The sequence below is a fragment of the Agelaius phoeniceus genome, chromosome 1 (genome assembly GCF_051311805.1).
Source record: "Agelaius phoeniceus isolate bAgePho1 chromosome 1, bAgePho1.hap1, whole genome shotgun sequence".
Classification (NCBI taxonomy): domain Eukaryota; kingdom Metazoa; phylum Chordata; class Aves; order Passeriformes; family Icteridae; genus Agelaius; species Agelaius phoeniceus.
Window position 1 is genome coordinate 81375102 of NC_135265.1, and position 12164 is coordinate 81387265.

The following is a 12164-nucleotide window of genomic DNA, read 5'->3' on the forward strand; positions in this document are numbered from 1 at the left end:
TGGCAAGATTTTACCCCTTGTATGTTTGTATATGACAAAAGAAAGAAGCCGAATTTTCCAGAGTTTCCAAATTATTTTTTCTTTTCTCCATATTGTAATATACTGTATTTGGATAATAGGAATGCCTTGCCGGAATTTGCTTGGCCAAATCATACTGGAGCCATTGATTTAAAAAAAAAATAAATAAAAAGAAACCAAAACAAAATAAAACCCCCAAACCAGTTTGTTCTTAACTGAAACTGACTGATGCATACAGATCCCAGAAATGCAGAATGGGTGTCCAGTTTCTGTCACTGTTGGCCAGCCTTTGTGCAGTCTGGCATGATAGAATATGTTCTGTGTGACTCCTGTCATCTGCCAGGGCCTAGGTGGCCTCTACATTCTGAAGCCTCCCCTGTAGCAGCTACAGTCTCCATCTAAGCATGTGTTGCTCACTCCAGTGAGAAGGAATGTTGACAGAGATGCCATTTAAAAGCTGTCCATGAAGAAATGAGCCTTGTAGTCATGTGCCTCTGGCCAGGAAAAACCCCAGCCCAGTGCCTACCCTGTTACTTGCACTCAGTTCTGAATTGTTCCACGTCCCATTAGGCAGTCTTCCTAGGAAGTCCTTTTAGTGTCTCCTCCAGAAAAATATTCCTCTTCAGAGGTTGTAGTCAGCTCTTGTAGTCCTTGCCCCTATTAAGAACTTGGCTCAACAGCCAAGGTGCTGTGGGAGCAGACTTTTTGCCAGGCATTCTCTTCAAATTAAAACCACTAATCAGACTAATGTTTTTTCTGTTTTGCACAAGATTTCAAGTCTTGTTTTGGCTAAATAGATCAAAAGCAGTGTTACAGGAGCTGGTGCTGATTTCTCCATCATCCCTCCCACTCTGAAATTCAGTAAATACAATTTTGGCTTTGATAGTAGGAGGTCACAGGCTTGGTGCAGAACTGATAGTGTCTCAGGACACATCTGGCCTTGCCTTGGCAAGAGCTAGGTTTAGCAGGGGCAGCAGCTGTCTGGTGGCCACATGCCTGTGGCTCTCCTGCCTTGGCCTCTTTAGACTTTTAAACCACTAAATAGACTAGCAATATCTTGAGTGTAACTCCTGTGCTGTAGCATGACCAGCTGCAGCAGCCAGGGACATGGATGGTGGCATACAGCTGAGATAAAGAAGGGTTGGCACTAGAGCAGATTGTGGGATTCACATTCTCTGAACCTGAGAGAAGCAGAGAAGAGAATGATCAAAACAATTCTTATCTCATTTGCTGTGCCTGTGTTTGTGCCAAAGTAGAATGCATTGTGGAGATTGTTTACCCAAAGTGATGGTGTTTTGTTTCCTTGGCCTGTCAGGGCCAAGTGTGTGTGTGTGTCAGGACTGTCAGCTGACAGTCACAAGATGCTGTGCAGTTGAGTTGAGTTGGGTGTTTGTGCAGATTCAGTTTAGATGAAGTGTAATATAGTATAGAATAATATAGTATAATAAAGTAATTAGTTAGCCTTCTGATATGCATGGAGTCAGATGCATCATTTCTCTCCCCCCTGTTGGAGTTGCCCTGCTTTCTGATACAGATTCCCAGGGCAACCTGGGTCTGCCTGTCAGGACCCCTCTCAACTGGAAAGTGATAAACTTGCAGCCTGTTCAATATCCCCTAGTCCTCCCAGTTGTATTGAATCAGATACTGCAACCTGCCTTTCAGGTGTGGCATTTTTGCCTTGGCACTTTGGGCTGCCCTTTTTAGGATACATTAAGAGATTCAAAACTCTCTGCAATATTCTGAAAGGCAGCATCCAAGCCGTATTTAGATGGTAACAAAAAAAAAATACCACTACAGATTTTAAACAATATGGCAGTCTGTGATCTGTAACAAAATATATTTTAAATGCACCACAAAATGGCTCCAAAAATTCTAGTTTTTCTCAGAGAGCTATTGTGATCTGCCATGTATCTCTTCTCCTTGCTTTAGCCTACCAAATAGCTCCAAATTCTTGCTGTTTAAGGTTTATCTGAGCATTTCCTTAGATGAGCATTTAGAACTAGTTAGTGAAGTAGTTTCCTCATAGCTATCATGATACTGCCATGACTAAAACATTGTGTCCTTTTTCTTCCTTCCTCTTACTTCTATGTCCATTATTGTGTTGAAGCTACATTTCAGTGATGAGTAGCTACAGTTTTTTTCTAAATTAAAGCAGTTCCAGCAGAAATGTGATCTGTGAGCCAGCATTCCTGTAGTATTTTGTTTTCTTTCCCGAACATAGGGGAAAGAACATAGGATTTCAAGTGACCTGCACATAGGTTGGTTAGAGTGATGTTGTGGTTCCAGGCACCCAGGAAAGTCGCTCACTCACCCTCCCCTGCCACAGCTGGGCACTGGAGAGAAAAAAAATTAACAAAGGGTTCATGAGTTGAGATAAGGATTGGGAGAAAATATTTCAAGGGCAAAACAGGCTCAACTTAAAGGTACAAACTGAATTTACTACCAACTAAATCAGAGCAGGATAATGACAAGTAAAATAAGCCCTTAAACCTTTTTTCCCTCCAACCCCTCCCTCCTTCCCACTGACAGTGCAGGGAGACAGCGGTGTGGGGGTTTTGGTCAGCTCATCACCCAAGGTTTACTTTCACATCTCAGGGAGAGGAGTCCTTCCCCTGTGAGACTGGGGGTCCCTCCCATGGGAGACAGTTCTCTGTGAACTTCTCCAGTGTGGGTCCACTCTCATGAGCAGCAGTCCTGACAAAATTGCTGCAATGTGAGTCCCTCCCATGGGCACACAATCCTCCCAAAACTGCTGTGACTCTGTTTCCACATAGTGCAGTCCTCCAAGGCCAGGCTGCTCCAGCCTAGGAGCAGGGCCCCCTCTCTCCACTGCGTCTCCCACTGGATCACAGCCTCCTCCAGGCATCCACCCACTCCAGCATGGGCACCTCCCCCACGGGATGCAGATGGATCTCTGCATCCCCCATGTATCCCCATGGGCTGTGGGTGGATCTCTGCATCCCCTGTCGATCCCCATGGGCTGCAGGGGCACAGCTGCTTCACCATGGTCTCACCACAGCCTGCAGAGGAACCTCAGCACCTCCTGCCCCTCCTTCCTGAATGACCTTGGTGTCTCCATGTTGTTTGTCTCACATGTTCTCACCTCCTCCTCCTCTCTGGCTAGAAAAAAACTGTGTGTGCTTCTGTTTTTATTTTCTTCTAAATTTGTTATCACAGAGGTGATAGCACCATCTCTAATTGGCCCAGCCTTGGCCAGCAGCATGTCCATCTTCAGAGCCACCAGGGATTGGCTCTGCTGGACCTGCTGGAAGCTTCCAGCAGCTTCTCACTGAAGCCACCTCTGTGCCCTCCCTGCTACCGAAAACCAGGCTGAGCAAAACTGAACCAACCAAAAGAGGTGACATGACATACCATCTATTCAGGAGGAAACACTGCTTCATTTTAAGTCAGCATCTTTATTGATTATGAACTCCATCTACTGTATTAGTAATTCTTTTCCAAGAGCTACTTTACCGTTGCTTGGAATTTTTCCTGAATTAATCTGCTGAAAAAGTTTTTCTAATTGCTTTAACATTTCAATGATCTACGCAATAAATCCGCTTTAGCAGTTCATTCAAATTTATAATTACTACCACTTCAACCAATATTCTTTATTTTGTGCATTTACAGTGAAGAAATGCCATAGGTACTGCTAACAGTGTTAACCCTTACAACATGTTTGAACTGTAATCAGTATAGATGAAAAGTTATTTGTTAGAATATTTTAACTAGGGTCATCAACTGGGATGCAACATTTTTCCTTGGTACATGTTAAATACGACAAAAATAACCTATAATACTTCCAAAGCTAATTTTCTTGACAAAAAATTAATTGATTCTAATGAATTTCATTCCTTTCCAAATTAGGATGAGAACTTGGATAAGAGCAGTCTTTCCCACTTGTGGCTGATGCATTTGTCCAAGTCCTGTATAATCTGGTGTGGTTTCCACCTTAGCAAAATAGATGAGAGAGCAGTGAGTTTCAGGATTTAGAGGTTTTTTGTGTTTGTTTGCTTGTTTGTTGTTATGTTGGACTTCTCTCTACACTCACGCAAGATTCCTGTCTAAAAATCAGTCTTAGAGTTTAGCTTTATAACTAGATATTATTTATCCTGCAATATCCCACTGTTGGGAAGTAAGATACACATTATCCTTTAGAGTGATGTAAAAAGGGAGTTTCTTGTATGTAAGACTCTCAAAAAACAAAGGTAGGTTATGTATGTAGGTAGGTAGTGTATGCTTCAATAGCAAGTATTTCAGCTAAGGAATAAGAAATAAGAATAAAAATGTAAACCTTAATGTTGGTAGCATGGCCACATAATACAGGGATATGATAATCAGCAGAGGTTTTGAACATAATGTTTTCTGTAAAGTTAGATGATTTATTTCAGTATGAAATAGATTGCTCTGTAATACTTATAAACAACTTTACTCTCAGCTTTTGTTCACATAGCACTGAATGTCTGAAATTCTGCCTGCTAGAAGACAAGCAAATAAACAATTGGTCCTTACCAGGAGAGAAATTAGAGAAAGTGCATTATCCTTCCATCCTTCCATTTCCTAGCAACCATGTCTTCAAGCTATATTTTGTCCATAAAAAAGCAAGTAAACTAAGCTTCACTCTTGTCCTAGCCTAATTCAGTTCCTTCCTTCCTGCCTTCCTGCCTTCCTGCCTTCCTTCCTTTCAACAAGTTCAGCAGATACCATTATGGAACTCTGTCCTGATAAGTTTAACTTGGGCAAAAGATTTGGAGCAAATTTTATGATAGAGAAAAATAATCATGCTATTTTAAATATGCTGGATCATATATTTCCCCCTAATTTTTACTTTAACAGTGAAATGCTAGAAGTTTTGAAGAGGATTTTCAACTCTATCTTCACTGTACAAAGCAGCTTAGCTTTTGTTTCTCACTAAATTTTTTTACATATACAGTGGATCATTACTGCAAACACTTCACAGATAAAAATCTGGATCATCTTCAACACTTTGTAATGTGCTGAATTCCTATAAGGATAAAGGTCTATTCACTAAAGATAATTTGGTATGGGAAAAAAAATACTATTTTTTACTATTTTTTTCTAAAGAAGTGGAAGGAAACTAAATAGTAGTATGTTTGTAGGAAATCTTTGTAGAAAAAGAGTAAGATGTAAGAGTGAGACATAGAGTAAGATCTAAGAAGTCTAAAAGGCAAGCTGGCTTGCTGTACACCACTTTTTTCAAAGGTCTTGGTTGCAAAAGGGAGCAGCTATACTAAGAAGCATTTCATCTTGTGCATAATTGGTGGGCAGGCAGGTGTGCTTTGTAAGGAGAATGCCTATAACAAGAATGTGTTGAGCTGGACATGCTGACAGAGTGAGGAGAGAGACCCTAAAAATTCAAAGCACTTTGGTCTTAAAGGTGTTTTAAGTTTTTTGTTTGAATTATTTGAATTATTATTATATAAACACTGGCTTTCACACCCTTTCACTGTTGTAAGGACTAAGTATCTAATTTTTAAGATCTGAGATAAAAATTGGCTAAATATTTTCAAAAGGTTTTATTAACAGATTGCATTAAAATTTTGGTGCAATTGGATCTTCAAAATGGTGCCTCATGGGCATGGCTACTGGATGTATTGCTTAACACAGGAGGGACTTAGCTTTGTACTCTTGCTTTCAAATCCAAAATAAAACTAGTGAATTAGATAGTGAATAATTGCTTAACAGTCATAAATTTAAGGGAAGAAACCATTTTTTTTTAAGTAAAAATCTGCTATGGATAAGCTGCTAAGCTTCAAGAAAAAATGTTACTGCTTGATATATATGCATGCATCAACTTCTGTTCATGCTGCATTCACTCTGAATGTGTACATTTGAAACCTCTACTTTTGTTTACTGGTGGTTGCTGAAGTATTACATGATGGAGGATGGAGCTCTGAGGGAATCTCATCCATGTATGTAAATACCTAAAGGGAGGATGCAATAAGGAGGGAGCAGGCTCTTTTCGTTGATGGCCAGTGACAGTATCAGAGGCCATGGGCACAAACTGAGACACTGAAGGTTCCCTGTTAACATCAGGAAACACTTTTTCACTATGAGGGTGGCTAAGCACTGGCACAGAGTGCCCAGAGAGGCTGCAGAGTCTCCCTCTTTGGAGGTATTCAAAAGCTACCAGGACACAATCCTGAACAAGTTGATTTATTTATGTGTCCCAGCTCGAGCAGGCGGGTTAGAGCAGATGAGCTCCAGAGGCCCCTGCCAATCTCAAGCATCCTGCCATCCAGTGGAGATGCCTGCTGTATATGGTTAGAGCCACTGTATGTCCAGGCAGCCTAACTTCTTGTGCTGGAAAAATATTTACTCCTTTTTTAACAAGCAGCACAATTTAGGCAGCTGGCATTGTAGGCACATGAGCAAAAGCCTAAAGCTACTGTGAAGTAACATCAGTCATGATGTGTCATGAAATCCCAACAGGAGAAAAGGGCTGACTGATGAAATTATTTGAAGCCAGCCCTTTCATTGGCCCACCTGTTCTGGTAGTATCCCATCACTGGAGGGAGAGAGTAATTTTCTTGTTACAAAGGGAATTACCTCAATAGGTGTGCTGCAAGATAGCATGCTGTCTCAAGACAGCTATTTTAGTCACTTGACAGAGTGGTGTAATCAAAAGATTATGCAGTAACAGCAAGACTGTTGATGCATGTGCACCGCCACCACTTACTTTGTGCTCTTGATAAATGATTGAGGCAGACAGCCTATGGGGTCAGTGTGCACAGTACAGCAGGATGCCCAGGTCTAGTAATGGGGATTGAGGACAGAACTTTTGAGCTTTCCTACCTGCTGTTACACGCTTCTTTTGGCAGGTGTGGTTCTTGCTTCTCTTCTCCCGGTTGTAAAATGCAGCATTTTCTTCCCACTGTGTTGTAAGGATTAATTAGTTGGCATTTACAGAGAGTTTCAAAGAGGAGTTAATAGGACAATGTTAAATCTAAGACACAAGAGAGTACAATCTATTTGGTTTTTATCTGAGCAATCTCATTTATGTCAGAGAGCCAAGTTTCTTTTCTAATCTAGGAAGCAAAATCCTGGGAGGTGAAAAACCTCTGCAGCTTGCATTTGAAAATTTGATTTAAAATCTTTCTGACCATATTTTCTGAACTGTGGCATGATGAATTAAATCAAAGTAAAGAAGCTGAAAATGTAACTTTATTTTCAGTTCTGAGCAGTCAGCGTCTCTCAGTAAAGTTAGAGGAAATGTGCAAAGTTTTTGGGTTTTTTCTCTTTTTTCTTAATGAGGTCACTTAAACAGCTGCTTCAAGTATGGAATTACGAAGCCAGCTTTGGTTATCTTGTCTTCTCAGAATACTAAAAAATTTAAGAAGAGCTTTCATTATATAGGGAAATCATAATGTGCCTTCTCTGAAGAGTTCATCCATAAATAAATTCTTGTAAGCAGGGCTTAATATCAAATGAATAGAGTCTGCAGCTACAGCAGGTGTTTGAAAGTCAAAGAGTGGCACTAATAGGCATAATTTAAAGTTCATTAACATCAGTAGAAGAAAAAAAATTATATATTTTTTAAGTTCTTTATTTTAGCTAGAGCTTTACAAGGGCATATATGCATCAGTAATCTTAAAATTATATCTTCAACAGCAGCGTTAAAGTGCTTTTTAGTCATTACAATATTGTTTTGAAAATTCAGGTTTAAAAATAAAGTATAGATGAAAAGAGGACTTCACTAAAACAATAAAATAACCCTTTCTGCAAGGCTTGGCTATGGTATCTCTGCAGGGCTTGTGCAAATAACAAGAATCCCAGGGGTGGGCTCTTAACACCACAGGAGACATTTTGTCCTCAAAGCCCATCAGCAGAAACCCTTGGATGCAGAAGCTGCCTGTTCAATGCCCAGGTCTCATGTGATTAAGGAAGTGGCACACTCTGGGGGTGTGTATCCTGTTGGGACTGCACAGAAAGTGCAGCCTTATGTGCCACTCTCCCAGCCCTTGGGGAGGAAGTGGGGAGAGAAGAAGCCTGTCCTTCTGACTGCCAGTCCCCCCCATTAATCTCCAGACTGTTTTGTTGCAGCTGTGCTGAAATGTATTCCATACACCAGCTGTCAGCCTAATGTGACTTGAAATGGGCTGCTGTAATAAACCATTATCAGAGCACTTGAGGATGTGAGCCTTGACCTTATCTGGATAATTATCTAATAGAGTGCACAGAGTGATCCCTTTAATTGCTATTGTCATCCTTTGCAGCCATGGCAGAATGTGCTGGCTTGGACAGTTACTGACTCCTAGGGTGTCTTTACACTTTTTCTATCAACATCCCCCTTGCAGTTCTGTAGACTTTGCTATAGATGAGAATCACAGTGAACTTATAAATGAATTTTATTAGGATCATTTAAAAAATTCTGTTATTTAAATTGCTTGCTAAATTGACTTCAGCTAGTTCTTGTCAATTACTAATGTTTTAGACTGTGTTATGTAAGAAATCCCTGAACAATATAACAAGCGTAGCTTATGGTCAGCAGACTGTCAAAATGCAGGTCTGCCTGGCCAAGACAAGTTTTTCACCCCTTCCTGACCCACTGTCAGCAGGCAAGATGCTCAGCTCTTCTAGAATCCAAATTTACACATTTTGCTTACTGCACAGAAACAATTCTTTTTGGCAAAGGATGGTTGAGTAGGATTCAGCAGTGCATCCTTAACAGTTTATTTCCTCTGGTGGTGAATGGGGGCAGAGGACCAAAACAAGTTCTATTTCTGTTACTTTATTTAGGAACTTGCAACAACTTTGTCTTTTGATGTGCAAAGAAAGCATTTTGTGAGAATCTATATGTTTAGGTGAAAGGGTAGTTTTTAAGCAGTTCTTGTCTTCTGTCTCTCATTTGCTTTCCCTTGCAAGTTCATCTAGTGCTATAAATGGTGTCATTCCTTTTTAAGTAGCAAAATACACTATCAGTTCCTATTACAGGTCCATTTTTTGGACCCTGAAAAAAAATTCTGCCAGTGTACATGTGTTAGTCATCTAAATACACTTAGCTGTGACTTGGGTAGGATGTAACCGACATTTAATCCCAAATCCAGTTTATTATCTTTGAAAGAAGTCTCTCATAATCTGTATTGCTGTCATGTTTCTAGTCCATATTGTATCCTGAAAGGTCACATTCTGGAAAGCAAGTTCCTTTACTTTTTAAAAATACATTGGACAATTTTTTCTGTATAGTTATGGTATTGGAATGCTGTTTCATTTTTTACCTTACCAAGAAGTTCTGCTGTAGTCTATACTCTTGGGCTTTTGGCCTTGTATCTCTCTCAGAATCAGATGCCCAGAAGAAAATAGAGAAGTATTTTCATTAAATTCAAAGTGTTCTCATTAATGTTTATGCTTTATTTTTTCATGCTTTAGGCATTTTTTCCTTCATGTTATGAAAAACTCTGATCATCCCTTTGTGTTGGCAAGTTTATGTCATTACTTTTGCTTGATTTCTGTGTTTCCCTAATGAATACTATATTCAAATACAATAGCATTATCAATTTTTCACTTACAACCAATGAGAGATTTCAGATGTGAATTGCAACTCATATCTCAGACTCTTAAGAAGACTGGAAATTGAATGCACTGAAATTTTTTTAAATGTTTGTAGATAACAAAAGGCCTTTGACTTTTTTTTTTTGCATGCATATGTAAGTGAAAATACAATGCCAAGGTTGTTGTTATTTGACAAAATAAAGATTTAAAATACAGCAAGCAAACCCTTTGTTCCAATGCTGCGAAAATAAAGTAACTGTGTGAGTGAGTAGTGATGTAGGTCAATTCAGCTGCTCCTCATATTCATTGTGACAGTTATTGGAATAGCTGGAGGCGGAGTGGTTACTGATACACTATCCTGTATTTAGAGGTTTAGATGCTATGGCATCAACAGCAAGACCAATGGGAGCACTTAAAAGGATATTGGTGATACAGAGGTTGAATTTCATCCTGAGAGGAGATAACGATTCTCATGGATTGTGGTGGTGAGACACAATTGACAGGGCAATAGGTACCAGATGCTTACATTTTTTTTCTCTTGTTAATGCTTTTATGACACTGAATTTCTTTGTTTCCCAGTTCTCCACATTTTCCTACTTAATGGTGTACATAAGGAGAAAAAGATTAAAAAGGGTTAGATATTACCTGTCTAATATCTAACTATATAGATATTATCTAGATATGATCAGATATTACTGTAACAGAAATCATTTAGCTCCACATAAATCATAATCCCTGACTTCCTAGTTACATTGACTAAGCAATCAAGGCTGAACATAATCATTCTAGGTACTGGGCAAACAGAAAATTGTAGCGTTTCCATCTTATCCTCAGCAGTTTAGTGGACACACGCCGCATATGTAGCATGAAGGGTACACCAAACAAGAATGATAGAAGAACTATTGTGGAAATTCTGTGATGATGTTTTATTCGAGTGGGAAAGGCAGTGGAATGGAGGCAAACACTGAGAGGGAGAGAGATAATGGTAGACAGGGAAAAGCATGGGGTGATTACAGTGGTACAGTGAAGGAACGGGGGTTCAGGGAAGGTTTGATTTTGCTAATACTGTGTGTACCATTTTTTAATACAGCACTAACACAACAGCAAATTCATTTGAGAAGCGGACTGGGTTTTTTTATCATGGGCCACAATTTCAGGAGTATTAAGTAATATATGCCATTAACAACAGAATTGGCATATTCTGAGAACTACTTCTTGTGTGGAAATTAATATTGTAACTTAGAAACATGTATTATATAGACTCCTAAAATGAGTGCAGAACTTGTCACTTCACATTGACTCTGGGCAGACAAATGTCTCATCACTGCAGATCTGTATCTCCTTGATAAGTAGTCCAGTAGGATTGGAAGGTTGCTTTGGAATATTGTAAATAAAGGGCACATAGCAAGACCTTTCAGCTAATGTTTGCAGCTAAAGGTGAGAAAAGGGTAGGCTTCATGATGACTGATGAAGTTCAGAGTTGCACTATGCCTGCAACTTAATAGCAGTTATCAGTAGTCAAAAGAGATTGTAAATAGTCTGTTCTATTAATATTACTTTGTAATCCTGTGCTTTTGACTGTAACACTTTCTTTAGAACTGTTTGTCTGAGATTTGCCTTCATTTTTATGCAAGTGAGGAAAACCATTTCCATGTTACAAGTATGGGTTACCACTTAACTGAGATCTGTACTTCATGATCATGGCTCTCACCCCAGCACAGGCAGCCATGCTGATAAAAACTTGTAATTTTAGGACAAGGTGCGAGACCAATTCCACGCTGCACACAGAGCACTGTACTCATAAAGTAAAACCAAGTGAGTTATCTTAGCTTTCAGGTATTAGTTATGCTGCCTTAATCTTGCAGCTCTTTGGATCTTCATGAGCCTTCTTTTGCAGGATAAAAGCAAGATTTAATTTGACATTGACTTGACTTTCAGATAATTCAGTTTTTAGCAGCAAGTAAGTAAGATTTTTAAATGCACTTGAATAAAATTGGTACTATGTGCTGATTCTCATTAAAGGATTAAACTATAAGCATTTTATTAAGTTATTCTTTATAAAGCTATTTTTATCAAGTTATTTTTAATTGACAGAAGAAAAAAAAAATTAGAGGAACTCAAAATAGAGGGAAGTGCCATTATTCAGAAGCTTCCAACCAGGAAATTATTTGTCTACTTTGAATATAAAAAAACTCAAGTACTCTATATTATACAGAGATCATGCTGGGCAAACTTTATTCAATTTCTTTTTCTTCCTGGGCCCTCTAATAAAAAATTCACCTAGAACATACTTCAATTTCTTGGGTCATTATTCCCCATATGAGGACTTGGAGTGTGAAGAATGAAGGAGTTATACTTTCTTCCTCCTCTTTTTCTTTACCGCTTCATCTGAGGAAACAGACAGAATTCACAGTGTTGATTTGGGTTTATTCCATAAGAGGGTGAAAATCTACCTATGTGCAACAGGGCAGTGAAGGGTCTGTTGAAGAATAAACCAGCAAAAGCCTTGTGATTTGAAGATAACTGTTCCCTTGAAAAAGGCCATGGTTTTTCATATGTATCCTTGGCAAAGGTAGCCAGATATTTCATAGTCGTTTTCTCTCTGTAGTGTGGAGTTGCATAAGCTGCTTTTA

At 39.2% G+C, this 12164-nt stretch overlaps 1 protein-coding gene across 10 annotated transcripts in view; it reads left to right on the forward strand.

Moving 5' to 3' along the window:
- Positions 1-12164, forward strand: part of CTNND2 (catenin delta 2) — a 638012-nt gene that overhangs the window by 187413 nt on the left and 438435 nt on the right. The gene's annotated exons all lie outside the window — the stretch shown is intronic.